The sequence below is a fragment of the Python bivittatus genome, unplaced genomic scaffold (assembly GCF_059951505.1).
Source record: "Python bivittatus isolate LINGU-HERP-01145 unplaced genomic scaffold, Pbiv_v1 ctg000200_np1212, whole genome shotgun sequence".
NCBI classification, from domain to species: Eukaryota; Metazoa; Chordata; class Lepidosauria; order Squamata; family Pythonidae; genus Python; species Python bivittatus.
The window spans coordinates 16,471,356-16,489,451 of record NW_028277040.1 but is presented as its reverse complement, the minus strand read 5'-3'; the positions used below and the strand labels follow the sequence as shown (position 1 = coordinate 16,489,451).

General features: G+C 38.8%; 1 long non-coding RNA gene across 1 annotated transcript; it reads left to right on the top strand.

Moving 5' to 3' along the window:
- The first annotated feature begins 2,330 nt into the window (after nucleotides 1-2,330).
- Nucleotides 2,331-16,539, top strand: LOC148216546 (uncharacterized). The gene is made up of 3 exons (XR_015795236.1): nucleotides 2,331-2,397; nucleotides 7,509-7,595; nucleotides 16,128-16,539. It is a non-coding gene; the product is annotated as an uncharacterized LOC148216546 (long non-coding RNA).
- Nucleotides 16,540-18,096: the final 1,557 nt, after the last annotated feature.

Below are 18,096 nucleotides of genomic sequence, written 5' to 3'. Positions count from 1 at the left end.
AAGAATGTTGGTTTTCCACATCCAGCCAAAACAATTCACACTGCCTGTTCATGCCACCACCCACATAACAGTTTATTAATGTGCAAAAGGTTGCCTTAAAAATAAATAAAAACTGCTAAAAATGCATAGCTTTATGCAGAGGCAAACAGAGTCTGATTTGCCATCACAGTGAAAGAGAAGTTATTCTGTTTATAAAACAGATGCCATAAACTGGATGAAAATGTGAGCCAGCTTTCAGAACAGGAACAACACAAAAGATATTTGGAAGTCTATTATATATTTTTCTCTGTTTCCAGATGTAAAGAAATGAGTACAAAAAATTTAACATATATCCTCAAAGTTTTGCATAGTAGAATCATATATATATATATCTCTTTCGTTAAAGCAGTGCTTCATATATTTTTAAAAATAAGTTCATAGTATCATGACAAATTAAATATTAGAGCTTTGCAAAACATTGGAGTGCTTTGATTCAATGAAGCAAATTTGTGAATTGCAAGGCATACATGCTTTGAAACCACCAACTGAATCAGGTGATTCCAAAGCATTTCATACGTCTGTAGCTCTGACGGCTTTTTTGCAACTTCTGGGGTTATGCCACATGAAATGCAATGTTGCATCGTCTCTTCCATATATGAAGAATGCTGACTGCAGAGGCGAATGGTGTGAAAGTTACACCAACGGGAGTAGTTAGCCAATGACTTTTAGCCCCTCCTTAAACTCTGTGCCTATCAGAACTCCTCAAGGGTGGTAAGGATGACATTGATGTCGGCTTCAGTCACTTTCTTGCTTTCATCCCTTTCTCTAACAAGAGCTTCTTCACTGTGGCCAGCCATAAGCCTTAACCTGGCTCCCTCTTGTGCTAATGGACAATTACACTTCCGGGCTGGTCCTGCCAGCTCAACTGGGAGTTCAGTTAAGGGCGCGGCACTGGGAATACACTATGATGATAAGGTCTCTGAGGCATGCTTACTTCTCCACTTACTGTGTACCTGCATCCAGCCACTCGGCTCAAGGTTACTTATTTCCTCTCTATATTTGCACTCTAATTAGGAGCTACTGTTGACTCGTTTCTGAATGGCTGCCTCTTCCCTCCAGAACGCCTTGCCTTCTGAGATACAGAGTGCCCCTAACCTCTTGGCATTTAAGATCTTATTATTCTGCAAGGCTTTGGGCACTGATGGTGGAAGAGCTGACTTTAGTTAATTAGTTTTGGGGGAATACATTGGTTTTTTTCCCCCTGTTGTAGTTGTTGTAAATCCAGGGAAGTAGGCAGTATATAAAATAATGTAGGAATGTATGTATGTATAAATATCCTGCTAGAAGAGGTCAGAATTTGCCAATGTACTTGATCCAGGATGCCAGGATGGCAGGATGCCACTCCATCCTGGCATCCCACTGATACAAGGAGGGGGAACTTCCCAGGAGGGGTAAAGCTTGCCATGCAACTTCCCCAACTCTCCTAGCATCCAGAAAGTCCTCTGATGTGAGACAGCAACTCCCATCTTCCCACCACTGCTGTCCATTGTTATTGTCTTGCCAAGCTGGCACCCGCCCCTCCCCCAATAGAAAAGTCTGGTGTTACTTTTTGAATTGAATTTGGAAATTTTTATTTTTAAATTTAGGGTAGGACAATTCCTGCATTGGCTGAGCACAATCCAGCTCTTTTTGGAACAGTTTGGAGGCTGCAGCGCTGTCCTTTCTGTGCTGTCTCTGCTTTAGAAGAGTTGCAGGGGGAATATTTAAAAAATGTATTGCAGTGAAGCTCTTGAAGGTATTTAACCGAAACTTGCCAGAATTAATGTCCTCTAAAGAGCCTACTATTCTGCTGTTTTCATCAAGGCTGTCAAAAGCTGAAACTGCTGCAGGCGTTTTGACATTTCCCCATTATAGCCGATGGACTTTTTTTAACTGACTTGAAGCTTGAAGCAGCTTGAATCAAATTGGTTTGCCCTTAAATCTCAAATCATAAACTTGAATCAAACTATGCCCTCTTTAATTTTCAGAACTTGAATTCATGTTGAAGGAGGGCTGATTTGTATAGGCCTTTAAATAGTGAAATGAAAGATTTTCATTCACTTTGGTCCAACAACATGAACCAAGTCCGGTTTAGGGATGTCCAATATGAGTTTTGCTGCAAAGTTCTCATTACAGTTTTCCAAACGGTTCTTGAAATGATGGTTTTCTTCCCAAAAGCTGCCTTGGAGAATGTTTGCCACTCTTGTTTTAATAATTAAGTGTGTGCATGTGTATGTGCATAAAATAAAATAGTAAAACAAAAATGTTTTACTGTATCTTAAATAACATATATTATTGTTTCATTTATTCTAGGTATCCTCCAGGCTGCTTTTACCAAAGGAGGAATGCTCCAACATATCAAGAATCATCTGCCAAACTGTAAGGAGAACTTACAGCAAGGAATAATAAAGAATAGGGGAACTTCATACACATACACATACACATACACACATACACAGTATGTATATGTGTGAGTGTGTGTATGTATATATTTCTTCTATCCTTAATTATTCCTTGCTGTAAGCTATACATATTAGATTGCCTTTAAGGTCAAAAGCATTCTCAAAGAGATTGCCCCCACTAATCAAGAATATTCCCCCCACTAGTCAAATAAGAAATAATAATAATAATTCCCCCCACTAGTCAAATCATCATCATCATCATCAGAAACAATAATGAAAAGCTTGCCTAAAATGTACATTAAAACAGAATTTAAATCTAAATTATGATGGGGATGAGGATATAGAGGAATAACACCCCCCCCTTTATCATCAGCAGCAACATGTTGATATGATGAATATATAATTAGGATTGCTACGGGTAATGTGTGGGCCTTAAAACTAAAGCCATTTTGCTTTTTTTCCTTACTACTTCCCCACTCACTGGGATGCAATTTGGCAGATGCAGGAAGATAAGGGGATCATCCCTGCTGCAATGCCTTTATCTGCCCAAGTCTCACAGTTCTACAGTCCCAAATGTAGAAGCATCAGATGCTGCTGTAGAAAGGCGTGCCATTTGTGTATTGAAGCATTGCTGTGATTTCTCAGTGGGGCACAGGCTTAATGGAATTCCCAGGTCCCTGGCATCCGGAGGCTGAGAGTCAGGAAGAAGGTGCCCTAACATCACCTGACAGAAGCTGGTGTGATCTGGGATGCATAAAATATTTTGACTCAGAAACGTTCTACCCTAGAAATGGCTATTCTGGGCATTTCGATTGGGAAACAAAACGTGGCCACTTTGAGTGACACTGTTTTGAGTATTCTGGCTGTAGAATTCTGCTGGCTGTAGAATTCTGCTGGCTGTTTCCTTCTCCTTCTCCTTCTCCTTCTCCTTCTCCTTCTCCTTCTCCTTCTCCTTCTCCTTCTCCTTCTCCTTCTCCTTCTCCTTCTCCTTCTCCTCCTCCTTCTCCTCCTCCTCCCAGAAAATGTTTCATCAGGAGCTCTTCAAGGGAGTGCTTTGAGGGAGCACATGGGACATGAAAATGTTCATGGGCCAGATAATGCTGTCACTTCCCCGCAGCCCCGAGGCAGAGCACCTCCTTTTTCCTTTTCCTAACTGTGTTTGACCTACAGTCACCCTGACATGTGTCTCTGTTTGCATCTTTCATTTCCTCATTCCCCCCCCAACCGGCTTCAGTTCTGTCTTCACGTCAGGCAGCATGAAAGGCGATTTTTAAAAAATCATCTTAAAGATGATTTATAGAAAAACAGCAGCTGCTATTACAGGAATTGCTCCCAAAGTCCTGCTGCTGCATTGCACGAAGCTCTGCTCTCTGCTCTAGTCAGCACTGCTGTCAGTCAGCGAGAGAAAGTGCCATGTGTGGCAGAGGGCCAGGTCCGCACAGCCATTTAGCCAGAAAACTGACATCAGCAAGAGTGGCTCACCGAGGAATAGTCTGTTCTTTTCAGCCAGCTCTATCCAGGGAGTAGGAATAAAATTGATCTCTCAGTCAGGCTTCTGCTGTTTCAAAGAACATGGAGAGAAAGACAGCATTGGCCCAGAGCTCCAGACGAGGACTGCAGCACTTCTGCAAGTTCTTCTTCACTTTCCAAACTGGTACATGTGGCCACTGTTGTTCAAAAACATCTGTCCCCATCAGGAAAAAGCTAGCAGCCTGGCTGAGTAAAACACTGCAGTGCTCAGGAGACCAGTGCTGTGACGGAGATTTAAAGAACAAAGCCCACTTCACCACCTTTAGGATAAGGAGGGCAACAGCCTTCAACCAAAGAGAAGAAAAGGATGAATCCATTATGGGAATTAGCTATGGGTGTAGGTAGAAGGTCCCATCTTAAATGCCTGATTTCTGAAGAGGGTGGAGAATGACTCCAATCTGAAGCCTCGGAGACTCACTGCCAACCAGTGAGGCAAGTGGTGAGCTAGCAGGACCAGTGGTCTGATCTGGAAAGAGGCCATTTCCTGTGTTCCTAGGATAAATTTACCTCTCATGGGTAGTTGGGCATCTTTTTATTCACAGAAGGATACACAGCTTTGGGCAAGAGACATTGTTGCCTGAAGCAGATCTCAAATGATCCTCCTCCCGTACCATTCAAAATCTTGTTGAATTATTCCCTCTCCCTCATGATGTTACCTTATTGATAAATTGCTCCATCCTGCTGCATGACACGGATGGCTCTGAGGCTATGCTAAAAATACCCAGTGATCCACACAGAATAAAAAAGAAACATGCATAACACTGTGCATGTAATTCAGCATGCAGAGTAATCCTAGACATACTAAGGTGGAAATGCTCATTGGGCCATATTACTGAGAGAAGCCTTGCTGGATCAGGCCAAAGGCCAATCTAGTCTAGCACAGACCAACTGGATCCTTAAAGGAAGCCAACAAGCAGGCTATGGATGCAAAATCCTCAGCAGGTGATATTGCAGGAACCATGAATGTCTCAGATCTTCAAGGTAGGCCAGACTAGGAAACCAAAGTAATGAATGTAAATACTCCTTTTATTATAAGGTTTCAGTAGCAGAATCTTGCAAGACTGCAGGTGCTTTCCCCTTCCCTATCTTTGTGAGAAGGAGGGCAAGTCTTGTCTGAGATGCTTACTTGGATTACAGTTCTGCCCTGGACTCAGATTTTTTTTTATCTGACCATTGTCTTGGTAGCAGCTCTTCCTCCTGTTCTTCAAGGTTATTCTTTCTTCCCATTACAGAATGGTACTGCAGACTTAGTGATGCTCAGCAAATCAGGAGCCAGCTGAGTTCATAGATTTCACTGTTGACTCAGTGTCCAAATTTTGTGTTAACGCAGCCCTTAAATTTCATGTAGACCTCTCTAACCTACTGCCCTCCTAATAGGCCCAGGACTGTAACTCCCAGAATCCTCAGCCATCACTTACAGAATGAAGGATCCCTTAGCAAAGACTGTCCCAGTCCACCAATGGACTGCCTTAGTTCAAACCTTTTCTTCACAAAAACTCCATTCGTATCTTATGTAAGAAACTGTTCTTAGCTTGCCATGAGCAGGGAATCAAAGCAATTTAACCTTTCACATTTCAAAGCATAGGTCCCCTTATTTATTTGCCTTTCTTGCATGGAAAATGTGGTTTTTCTCCTGTGCACATGTGTATCGCTAATTGCTTTTTTCCTCTTTAATGAGAACTAGCCATATGTTCCTTGGTAGAGGTAGAAATGCCATCTGCTGCATCTTGGGACAGGTAGTTTTAATTAAATTCCATTTCTGATCATTGCTGGGGTGGAGAGATATTGTTCATGGTTATTCTTCAAGAAGAAAACTTCCATATTCATTTCTATTTTTAAGCATATCCGTTGACAATACATATGTGTAAATTCAGTTCATTGGATTCTAACAACAACTTTGCCTGGATCTGTCCTGGAAAAGGGTTGTTTCTTTTCTCCCAAAGCTCTTGCCACAAGAGGGTGAGGGGCTTCTCTGCCACCCCAGAGAGAAGCATTCCTTACTATGGCATCTATTATGCCATATGGCACTAATAGGCCCATGTATACTTTTCTGGGCACTTACTGTCTCTGCCATATCTGACTTTCACTTTCTTTCTGTAATATATTGTTACCTTTAAAAAATCAAATAGTGCCAGCTTTTCACATAAGTCTTAGCAGTCTTGCAAAATAAAAATGGTAATACTTACGTCCCAATCCTTTAAGAAGAAATCCACCTGCTTAACATTCCAAATGTATTAACTCTCTCCCGAAAGTTACCTATCTATAAACATTCAAATAAAAGCTTTTCACTTGTAAACAGAAATGTTTTTTAGCTATTTTTCCACAAACAAATGTTGGCCTAGTCAGATAATGCTAGGATATCTGACAGAGTTTCTAAAGAGCTTTTCTTCCTTACCAAAGTAGTTCTTGTAATAAAATGAGCCTGAAGCTCTAAAAATTGTAAAATGGGATTATATGAATACAAGCTTTTCTCTGGTATCCTGGGTTCTTTAGACCCTAAATTTTACAACACTGTCCTTAAATGTTGATATTCATTGAATGCTGATTAATATGTTGTTGTTTCTGGTAGTTCTTAAGACGTTCACTGTTTTAAGATTCATGCTGGTTAGTTGCAATTCTAGCCATATTGGGCTACAAGAGACATATTTATCTTAAGTAAAATTTATTTTACCTAAGTACGTTTATTGGAAATCAACCTGACAAGTTATTGTTTCATAGCCTTGATCAATACATTTCTCTTTAGACATTATGTTTAATAATGATGAATTTCTCTGTATTCTTTAGTTGAATCAATATGATTTGAAATATTTTTCCCTAGAACATTTTATCCGACTTAACAGTTGATACATATTTAAAAGTCTGTGAACAGGTCAATATCATTATTTATTTTGCTAAATTGTCTCATTGTAGCTATATAAATTAATGAAACGTGTCTTTTTTTGTATTTTTTATTCAAGAGGGAGTACCTATTACATCAAAAGTAGTACTGAAATCATAACTGATGATAGCTTTTTGTTGGCAGGCTTTTCTCAGTTGTTTATCAAAAGAATAAGAATTTATGCAAGGCACATTGCACATTATCTAGTCAATCACTGTGTTTTGAACTACAGTAGGATTCCCATTAGACCCAGCCAACAGTGATGATATAAGGTACTGTGTAAGAAAAATGAGATTAAATTCAACGGTATTCTTCCACGGTTGCAAAATTTTGCACAGTCTCTTGGGCAACTAAAGCATTCCTATTTTAGTACATGTCAACTCTTGGGCCAATTCTTTCATTACCCTCTTCCTCAGGTCTTCAGATGAATGCATGTAGATCAGAGGTGGGCCTGCCATTGGGAGTTCATTGCCTTTTATACCTGCATTTACTCCCTTGATTAAGTCATCTCAAGCAGCGGTGGATGAGATCTTTTCCATCAGGGCTACATTTCTTGAGATCAATATATTGGGGCCTCAGGCAAATGATGGGTACAATAAAGCCAGCAGTAAGTCAGAGCTCAAGGACTACCTATTCTCTCTGTGACACCCATTTTCTTTCCTACTACTCTCTTTTCTCAGATCTATTTTCTTCAGATACTTCCAGATGATGAGGCTTTCTGTTGCCTGAGTCTTCTAATTTCACATTTGGACTGAATCAGTGTGTAGGTAAGCTATTCTATCTAATGGACCCTGTGATCCACTCCCTGGTATAAGATTTCTGTTTTTACTATTTGATTGGGTTTCATTTGCTCTTTGCCCCAGTGTGTTGTTGGGTATTTTAGTTTATGGTTTGTCTGTTTAGTTTTTCGTATCTTGTTCTATCTAGGCCTATCTAGAGTTGCCTCAGTAACTGAGGCAGTATACAAGTTGGTTGAGTGACTGATTGATGATTGATTTGCCAAGATGTGATGGGCACTTTTCTTGCTGTGAGAAAGTAGTGCCTGCAGAGAACCACCAGCCAGTCAAAACGTGCCTTTCCTTGTCAAAAGATGACCAGAGATATCTCAGTTGATCAGTGCCCAGTAACGGGCCAGTAATTGAGATCAATGCAACGATATTGTCCTGTTTGCAAAAAAATTCTCATGTTACAATGAGAGCAAGTGATGATTTGGTATGTGCCCATCAAAGCAATGGTGGCCTGGCAGCAATTTGCTTACCAAGCAGATATGAGCCCTTATCTGGTAGGGTTATTTGTTTTTCTGACATTCACTTCCCCAACAGATTGTCATGAGAGGGACAGATCACTCTTTCCAGAGTGATATAGCTTTCCTTCATGACCCAGTGCAGGGAAGAGTCACTGGGTATTTATTTCATCTGTTAATCAGTTCTGAATAACTGTGCTTTGAGCTTCTTATTGGATTGGTAGAAGTATCTCCATCACACTTTTTTTCTCCCTCATTCTTTACAATTCCTTCTTTTTTTGTTAGCTACAATCCAATGCTGTGTTAGATGCACTTCAGCTTTTGATTTCAAGCACACCTGTATTCTAGAGTATAGCCATTGGTGTTAAGCAATATGGTCATTAAGTGAGTTGCACCTGATTTTATGACCTTTTTTGCCACGATGTTTAAGCAAATCAGGGGTTGTTAAGTGAATCTGGATTCCTCCATAGATTTTGCTTGTTGGAAGCCCCTTGGGAAGGTCACAAATGGTGATCACATGACTCTGGGATGCTGCAACCATTGTAAATACATACTGGTTGCCAAGCGCCCAAAATTTGATCACATGACCGCAAGGGTGCTGTGACAGTTGTAGGTGCGAGGACTGGTCATAAGTCACTTTTTTCAGCGCCATCATAACTTTGAATGGTTGTTAAACAAATGGTCATAAGTCAAGGACTACCTGTAAGTAGATACAAGCTTTTAAAAGATACTTTGAGGTCACATAAATTATAGTAGTAAGTGAAGTATCTGACTGCATGAAATGAGGAAATGGAGTGCAATGCCTTTGTTTTTATCTCAGGGCTTGGTTTTCAAGACAGTACAACATTTAAACAGATAAGATGGTTTTGTTTGATTTTGTTTTTTGAAAGTAAAAGGAGCCTCCAAAGTTCATAAATCACAATTCACAAATTTATATGTAAAATGTCAGCATTCTGCCTTTTCTTTTGAACTTTGATCCTGACATGCGACAGAAAGAAGTATGATAATTGCATGGCTTATTTCTTTTTCTGTCTGAAACAAAATCACATTAATCTGAGAGACAGCTGATTTGTCAAGGTCAGATGAATGCAGCAACCACAAACTATTATTTGTGCTTGTGAGTTTCATGATGGCACTACTTTAATAACATGTGAATGGAAGAAGACATACAAACTCCATTCAAAGGTATTAATGCAAACCAGGACATTTCATCAGGTTAAAACTGCCATTTTTTACTCAAATATTGTGCAGTCAAGGATTTAAAAAATTTGCCCACTATGAATGTCTATTACATCAGTTTGGATTCAAGTAATTCTGTTTTCATTGGGGTACTTAAATAGTTGAGTGGAGCCCACTATACTGCTTTGCTACTCCAAAGTAGCCTGTGTAGAAAAGGTGAGGAGATTCACATTTTCTGAGATGACAATCTAGCATTTGTCTTTAACAAATAACAAATACAAATAGCTTGAGGAAAAACAATAACAGAGAATAGGCCCTCGATACTGATAATGCCCATAAATCTATTTATATTGGTACATTACAATTTTTAGGGATTCTTCCTTCCTTACTGCAGGATATTGGACCAGCCATACCATAACTTCTTACGCTGGGGTTGTACTGTAGCTGCTCCCCCAAGGCCATGTGTGAGAAAGTGATGTGCCTATTTCCCACATTAACATTTCATCTTCCTGAGAGTGGCAGCACAGTATCAGTGATTTCTTTACAAGAGTAAAATGTGAAGAAGTGGTAGTACAGCTGGTCTCAAACCACTACTGGATCATCCTAGAAAGCAACCTGAAGTCTCCTTGGGCAAAAGACAGTTGAATGTCAGGCAGTAGAAGTCAGCTCATACAGCAGAGCTTTAATTATTGTCCTTTCCTACCCCAGATCTGTAGAGAGGTCCTTAATCCTCCAAAATACCTTTTTGAGGGAGCTTGAAAGCTCCAGGGAGAGGGGCTATCTCTTTCCTCACATTACTACTGATAGAAGACATTCTGTGTACTGAAGATAATTAATTAGATTCCACCCTATGCTTCTTGGATCTGCACAATGGCAACACACTGCTCTGCATTATTTATTCTTATGTAGTCATATCTTCATGTTTGGAGAAACATTGACCTTGCATTTCTCTCTCTTTTTTTTAATGCATGAGAGATAGTGCCCTTTGGTGTGCCTAGGTGTTTTTATCTTGCAAAAATGACAAGAAGCATTGACACATACTGCTAACTGAAAAAGAAGTAGGAAAATTATAATAAAGCCATTGCGGAAGCAATTGTGATTTTTGTGTGTGCATGGATTGTTCATTTTTCCCTACCTCATGTCTGCTGAATGAATGAAGAGCTATTATTATTCCCACAAAAGTCTGTTTTTAGGACTATGAATGACAGGTGCAATATTTCAATGAATAAAGAACAATCCTTTTAGGAAACTTTTCCAAATTTGAAAAATACTCTTTCAAGGAGAAACTACTATAAAATACCCACTCATAGCAAGCTCAATTTTAGTGAGGATACAGCCTGAGAGATGGTAAGGGGAGGAAGGGTTTATTAAGCTAGTTTAGTGGGTAAAAATGCTTTGTCAAAATGCTTACTTATTTATTTATCATATGTACATCCCACATAATCACAGATAGACACTCAGCTCACAACACACAACAGAACAAGACATAATAATAAAAATACAAAATACAAAAACTTACAACCTGAATCTAAATGGGATGAAATACAAAATAATACTGAATATGCAGAAATAGATGGAAACGAGTTAAAAGGGTCAGAGAAACACCATTGAAATATGAGAAATGAGATTTATTATTCAAGTGCTCAAATGCTCTAAGCCAACATGGGTATCTAGAAACTGGAGATTATTAATAATGTAATTAGTAGAACAAGTAAGGTCCTGTTATCTCTGAATCTAAACTCTAAAGGAAAATAGAGAAGAACTTAACAGCAATGTTACTCCAGAACCAAATGTCTAATCTTGGCTTGATTAGAATTCTTAAGAGAGGAAGATCTTTCACAGAACAGCAACAGGAGACAGTGTTGGACCCCAATAATAATTTAATATGCCTTAAACTCATGTTTCTGGGAGGTATACAAGGATTTCAAGTAACATTCTTAAAGTACAACAATCTATAAAAAAACCAATAACACAGTAAGAAAAGATAGCTATATTCCTCCCCATTAAGCTCCAAGTCATTAGAAGATTGTTTAAAAAGAAAAGTTTTTAGAAGCTTCCTAAAGAGGAAACATGTTCTTTAGGATTTCTTTTCTGGCTCATTCTCCTCCCCTGCCCCCCCGGCTTAATATGGGGGCACAACCCTGAGCAGCAGCTCTTTTGATGACCTAATAGGCAGAGAACAAGGTCCCTAACACTGCATGGCACCATACCATATAGGCTTTATAAGTCATAATCACACTTGAATTGGCCCAGAAGTCAACTGTCAATCAGTGCAATGATGAAAGAATAGGTGTTATCCTGCAATAGTAGGATCTACCTGCCAGCTTACTGGCCACTGCATTCTCTACAAGGTTTAGCTTCAGAATCATCTTTAAAGGCAGCTATATCTCTATCTGAAGCAGTGCATTGCAGTGCTTCAACCATACAGTGGTAACAGCATGAGTCACTCTTTCTAGCATCTCCTAGTCCAGGGCTGGTGTACCAGTTGAAGCTGGGCAACGATCCACTTGGCCATGGCTTCTACCTACTGTTCCAGCATGAGTTTAAGTCCAGAAGTACCGTAAAGTCACAGTCTTTCTCCTTTGGTGGAAACACATTCCCACCTTCAGCCCCAACTGGAACTAATATATCAAGCTCTCTGTGATCAAAGAGCAGTTCCAACTTGCTCCAATTTAGTCTGAGCTTGTTTCTTCCCATACAAGCTCCAAATACTGGTGCAGGACTTCCACAACATTTCCAGCCCAGCCTGATGATATCTCACCCCAAACTGGTAGATGAGCAGCAGTTACATAGAAATATTAAGTAACAGGTGGGAGAGGACTGAATCTGTGATACCATGCATTGAAGCAATTATGGAAACAATTATTCTTCCCATATGATTACTGACCAGAACCACACATCTAACAGGAATAGAATGACTCCAACTCCCAGACTTTACAAACAGTCCAGAAGACACAGGATATCATGGCTGATCGTATTGAATGCTGCTGAGAAGTCTAATAGGAGCAGGAAAGGCATCCTGCACCTCCATCCTCACAGTCATTCATCAGGATGACCAATGCCATTTCCATCCTGTGCCTGTTTTTGAACCCCAACATAAAGAGACCCATTTTCTCGAGGATCTTCTGTAGCTGATTCTCCACTACCCTCTCTACAATCTACTCCAAAAAGGGGAGGTTGGAGACTGGGTGGAATGTATACAATATAGTTGGATTGAGAAACCTCAAAAGAGGGAATACTTCTGCCATTGTCTGGGCTGGCAGCATTTTGCCCTCCCTGAAAGAGGTATTAATATGAATGAACATTTTCAATCATGTATAAATCATTTTTCCTTTCTGTCTCATTCAAAAAACCTTTGGAGATATCTGGAGGCTACACTAAGTTTTCAGAGCCCCTGTGGAGTTCTGATCTAAGAATTCTTAAAAGAATTCAAATAAGAAATTGCTGGTTTACCCACAAAAATATATTACATGTCCATAAATTTAGTCTCTGTACCTGTTATTAGAAAGCAATCCTGACTTTTCAAAGGGATCCAAAAATTATAGGCTGGTTATTCTCATATATGTTCTGATTAATTTATTAGAACACATTACTAAAGCATACAGTATTAAATATATTGAAGTGCAAGATTTGCTGAAGAAGGGACAAGGTGGCTTCTATAAAAATAACTTCTGTCTTATTAACTTTTTATTGTTTTTGAGAGTATCAACCAGCATAAGTATTTAGAGGGCAGAGGAAGCCAGCAAGCTTTCAGAGAGGAAAGCAGAGCATGTGCAGAAGTAGCCAGAAACTCTTCCTGCAGAGGAGAATCACAGCCACATATTTAGAAGCAAAGGCAAAGGGGATTGTCAAGGGAATAGTGGTGGAAGTTGATGGTATAGGGCAGTGTTGTCCACACTTGGCCACTTTAAGATGAGTGGACTTCAACACCCAGAATTCCCCAGCCAGGAATTCTGGGAGTTGAAATCCACTCATCTTAAAGTGGCCAAGTTTGGACAACACTGGTATAGGGAAAGGAAAGGTGAAAGATGGGATACGGTGCTCACCTCCCCTTGGTTGGTGGAGGCCAAACAGAAAGCCAATGCAGGCCACAAGCACATCATTCGTGATTTATTTTCTCTTTTCAACAACTACTAACTCCAAATGCTTTGCCAGCATATGTGTGTGTGCATGCATCTCAGAACCTTTTATTAACCTGCTAGAGGAGAAAGCTGTTCCATAATATCTTTGTTAATCCTCTTGTAATTGTGGTGCAGATTTTCTAATGGTTTCCATGGATAAGAATTATATAATTTGCTCTTTTCATCCCCTCTCCTCTTCCATCCCATTCAAAGTATTTTTTCCCATCTATTCCTGACTCTGAACTACTGTTTCATGTTTGTCATCTTCTGGTTTGAATATATTGCAAGTATTTCTGCCTGGGAAACTGGGTATAGTTGGAAGAAAGCCTTGATGGGAAAAAATAAAAGATGTTCACTGCATTTTTTAAAAAATGTACATAATACTATACACCACTGCCCCTGCATGTCTTGATAACATACCAATATTTTTTCTTAGTTCTTCCAATTATCTTATTCCACTCTGTTTTCCCTGCAAAAGTGTTTCTAGTTTCCAGGAACTTAGTTGTGAAATAGTCTAGTGAGAAGTCATTGGAGAATTACCAAATGTACAGTAGATAGTAAGTTTATAGCCAAGTCATGTGAATATATAGCTTATCATCTCCTGAAGAATAATCAACACTAGAGATGTATATCAGATTTAGATGAATCTTACATAATGAACTGATCAGGATGATTCAGACATCTGAATCAAAGGAGGGCTCTTTGTCATCATTTGGTGACAATGTTGCAAAGCTCAACAATTTGGGGAAATGATTTATACTAGAGTGAACAAATCTTAAAAGTTGAATTCTCACTACAACCAGCAGTATTTTCTTACTAAACTTTACCGAACTATATATTTCCCCAGAGTATACTGAATTAGCTTTTTACATGTTAACTGCTGCAAGGATAATGTATGTCTTTTATTGGAAAGGATGTTTGGCCCCTTCTGTGGAAGAATGGTTAACTAAGCTGGGAGAGTATGTTTTGATGTCTAGAATAACATTGTATTTCAAAAATAAATGACCCAGAATTTAATTCAAACTGAAAACCTTACATGGATTTGTACCACATGCAACATTTGGGTTTCTCTCTACATAAAGTCTATATTTTAATTTTAAATTAAAATCATTCTAAATTAGAATGGACTTTAGAATTAGAATTTATTGCAGTTCACAATTTCATTTTGTTATTTATCCTGTGCCGACCATGGTTCTTGTTATTTATGTTTGCTTAGAGCTTAGCAATTTTCAAGCTTTTAAACAACATAATATATTTAGTTATTCATAATCAATTGATATACTGGAAAACTATAATCTCTATGACATTTGTAAATCCCTTGTTTACTCATTTGCATCCTACCCTTTTATTCATTTCTTTTGTTCTGTTTCCTTCTCAATTTATGTTTTCTCTAAAAGTGGTGTGTGTGTGTGTGCATGTATAAATTTGCATTAATTGAGAACCTAGAACCTAGCTTTTTTCTTCCTAAGCTCTACATATAAGAAAACTCCACAGAGGTAGAAGAGAAAGAGATGGAAATGAAGTATTTTGTTGACATTTTTAGATTCTAATCATAGTGAATGGTTTTCTAGTGCTCTGCAATTCTTCTATGGAGGAAAGTTGATGTAATTAATCAGAGTACAGTTTTAGTATCCAATGAGCTTTGCTAATTTATTTTCCTAGAAGCAGAAAACCTCACTAGGATTGGGGAATCCTAGTGAACTTTGGAGGATGTAAATTTACATAATTGCTTGGACAGGCTGGATGATCAAATCCTTCTGCTTCTGTCACTATTTGCTCTGTATCTAACATATCCAATCCTACTGCTGTCCTGTTGCATTTTTCTGGTGTTAATTAAACATAGCAGGTCTTAAACTGATTCTGTTTCATTATATGTTACTGACTGCTGTAGCTCTCTTTCTATCATTTGGCAGGGTTTTTGCTTGTGAAGATTTCTGTAACATAAGATAGTCAAGAAAGTGCTTTTTATGAATGAGTGTTTAATGATTAGAGGTACGGGGATCATGCCAATTATCTAAATGGGCCACTTCAGCTTGCAGACGTATACTATCTTGATGTAATAAAGTGGAACACAGAGGCATACTGTATAACTCAGCAAAGGATTGAGGTGGGGGTTATCCATGTTGCTCATCCATTTCAGCTTATACTGTTCTTGAATGAAACAAAGCAAAGCAAAACGAAACACTTGCACACTGCATAGAAATTGCTTTGGTGTGTGAAATCATTTTAAAGGGCCACTTTGCTCAGATATCCAATGAAGCAATTTCTTCTTTCGAATATCTGCAACAGTTCTATTGGCCATACCTACAATTACAACCACTTTGTGAATAGGCTGGCCCCATTTTGTGAGAACAGGCACATGATCTTAAAATTCCCCATGTGCCCATTGGTCCCCAAAATGGGCACCCTCTACATCGAGATGCTATGAGTTGGAGTGATTTATAGAAGTGATAGAAATGATGTAGCTATACTTTCTGACTGCCATTTATGACCAGGTCTTGGGAGAGCTGTATTTTAAAAATTAATTTTGCATATTTGTATTTTATAATATTATTAAGATGTGGTTGTTTGTGAACCAGGAGCAAAAAATGTTAAATAGTTGTCTGAAAAATGGATTTTCTTGGTTTTAGTCAAACACAATCAGTGCAATACAAGCCAGACCCATTTCTTCTCAAACAAGAAATGATCAGTGTAGTGCTATGAAAATTGGATCATCCATTTGCAAGTTCATAAGTTTACATTTTCTACAATTGTAGAATCATGGCTTGACTACTGCAACACGTTCTACATGGGGCTGCCCTTGAAGGCCACATGGAAGCTTAACTGGTCCAGAATGCAATGGCTTTGGCAGTGATGGGCGTGCCTCGGTGTAGCCATGTAACACCTCTGCTTCGTGAGCTGCACTGGTTGCCCATTTGCTTTCAGGTACAATTTGAGGTGCTGGTTGTTACCTATAAAGCTCTACATGGCAAAAGGCGTTTTAGTTACTTGAGGAACTGCCTGTCTCCCATAGCATCTGCCCGGCCAATTCAATCCTACAGGGTTGGCATGTTCCTTCAACTAAACAATGTCATCTATCAGGACCCCAGAAGCACTCCTTCTCTGGAATAGCACCTGCCCTCTGGAACAAGGTTCCTCCTGAGATCTGGATGGCCTCTACTCTGCTGTTGTTTAGAAGAGCTGTGAAGACCTGGCTCTTCACCCAGGCCTTTGGCAAGGGAGACTGAGACCCCTCGCTTCATTGCGCTTGACATCTTTTATCTTTATATTATTATTATTATTATTATTATTATTATTATTATTATTATTATTATTGGTTTTATTGTAATTTCTTTGATTGTTGGGATTCATTAGAGCCGAGCAGCATATAAGTTTAATAAATTATTATTATTGTTGTTGTTGAGTTGTATTCTATATTATCTAGGATAATAGAATTGAAAAGATCACAGAAGGTAAGTAGACCAATTCACTGCTCAGTGTGACTTCTAGAGTTCCAATTTATAGAGTTCATGTCATGTTGCTTTATTCCTAAATATTAGATATACTGTTTAGCCACATATGGCATTTTAGTTGAGAAACATGGGAAGTGATTTGCAAATTAACGTTTTATAGATAAAAAGTCAGTCTATATACTCTTCCAGATTTATCATAGTTATTAAAATTATGGCCACTATGCCATAAGGGAATGTATGCTCTGTTGCAAACTGTTTGGTGTTCCTTTTTTCTCTTGTATCACATGAGAATGTGATGAGATGATCAATTATAATTAAAAATGTACTTGTTACATTTTATATAGCAACTCATTGTTGTTATAATGTGTGCTGTTCTTACATTTTTAAATTGTGGAGCTGGCCAGCTATTTATAATAACTGAATTACAAAATGGAACAATTATTACTATTTCTCCATAATAACGATCAATTATGGAGAGGAAATGTGATAAATTAGTGCAGTATGGTAAATAAAACTGCATTATCCAAATATTGCATATATATTAAAAGCAGCTGTTTTATTTCATCTCTATATTTTCATGAAATTCACTTGCTATCGAGATCTATGCTGTTATTTTCATGTATTCTTACACTGTTTAGACAGATGCATTATATAATTGGGGTCATGCGCTGTATTTATTAAAGCTGACTAATGTATTTAAAAATCTTATGTTTCTTTCTTTCTTTTTCCTGAACACATTGCATTTTATATATTCTTGCAGACAGCCAAATTTAGGAAGCAAGTATCAACAATAGAATCAGTTACAAAGGGATGGGGTTGGCAGTCCTTCAATGGATGTGCTGAAGAAGAAACTAACAAACATCTGTTGGGACTTAATTTTGGACTTAATTTGCATAATTTCTTCATTCACGGAGCATGGGCTGGACTGAATGGCTTAAGTGTCCTGTTTCAACTTAGATTCTATAGTCCTATTATCTTCCTTCCTTCCTTCCTTCCTTCCTTCCTTCCTTCCTTCCTTCCTTCCTTCCTTCCTTCCTTCCTTCCCTCCCTCCCTCCCTCCCTCCCTTTCTTCCTCCCTTCCTCCCTTCCTCCCTTCCTCCCTTCCTCCCTTCCTCCCTTCCTTCCTTCCTTCCTTCCTTCCTTCCTTCCTTCCTTCCTTCCTTCCTTCCTTCCTTCCTTCCTTCCTTCCTTCCTTCCTTCCTTCCTTCCTCTACCTTGTAGAAGATGTTCTAGGAGGTTGCTATTCCTAGTGGTAACCGCTGCTGCTGCTTCC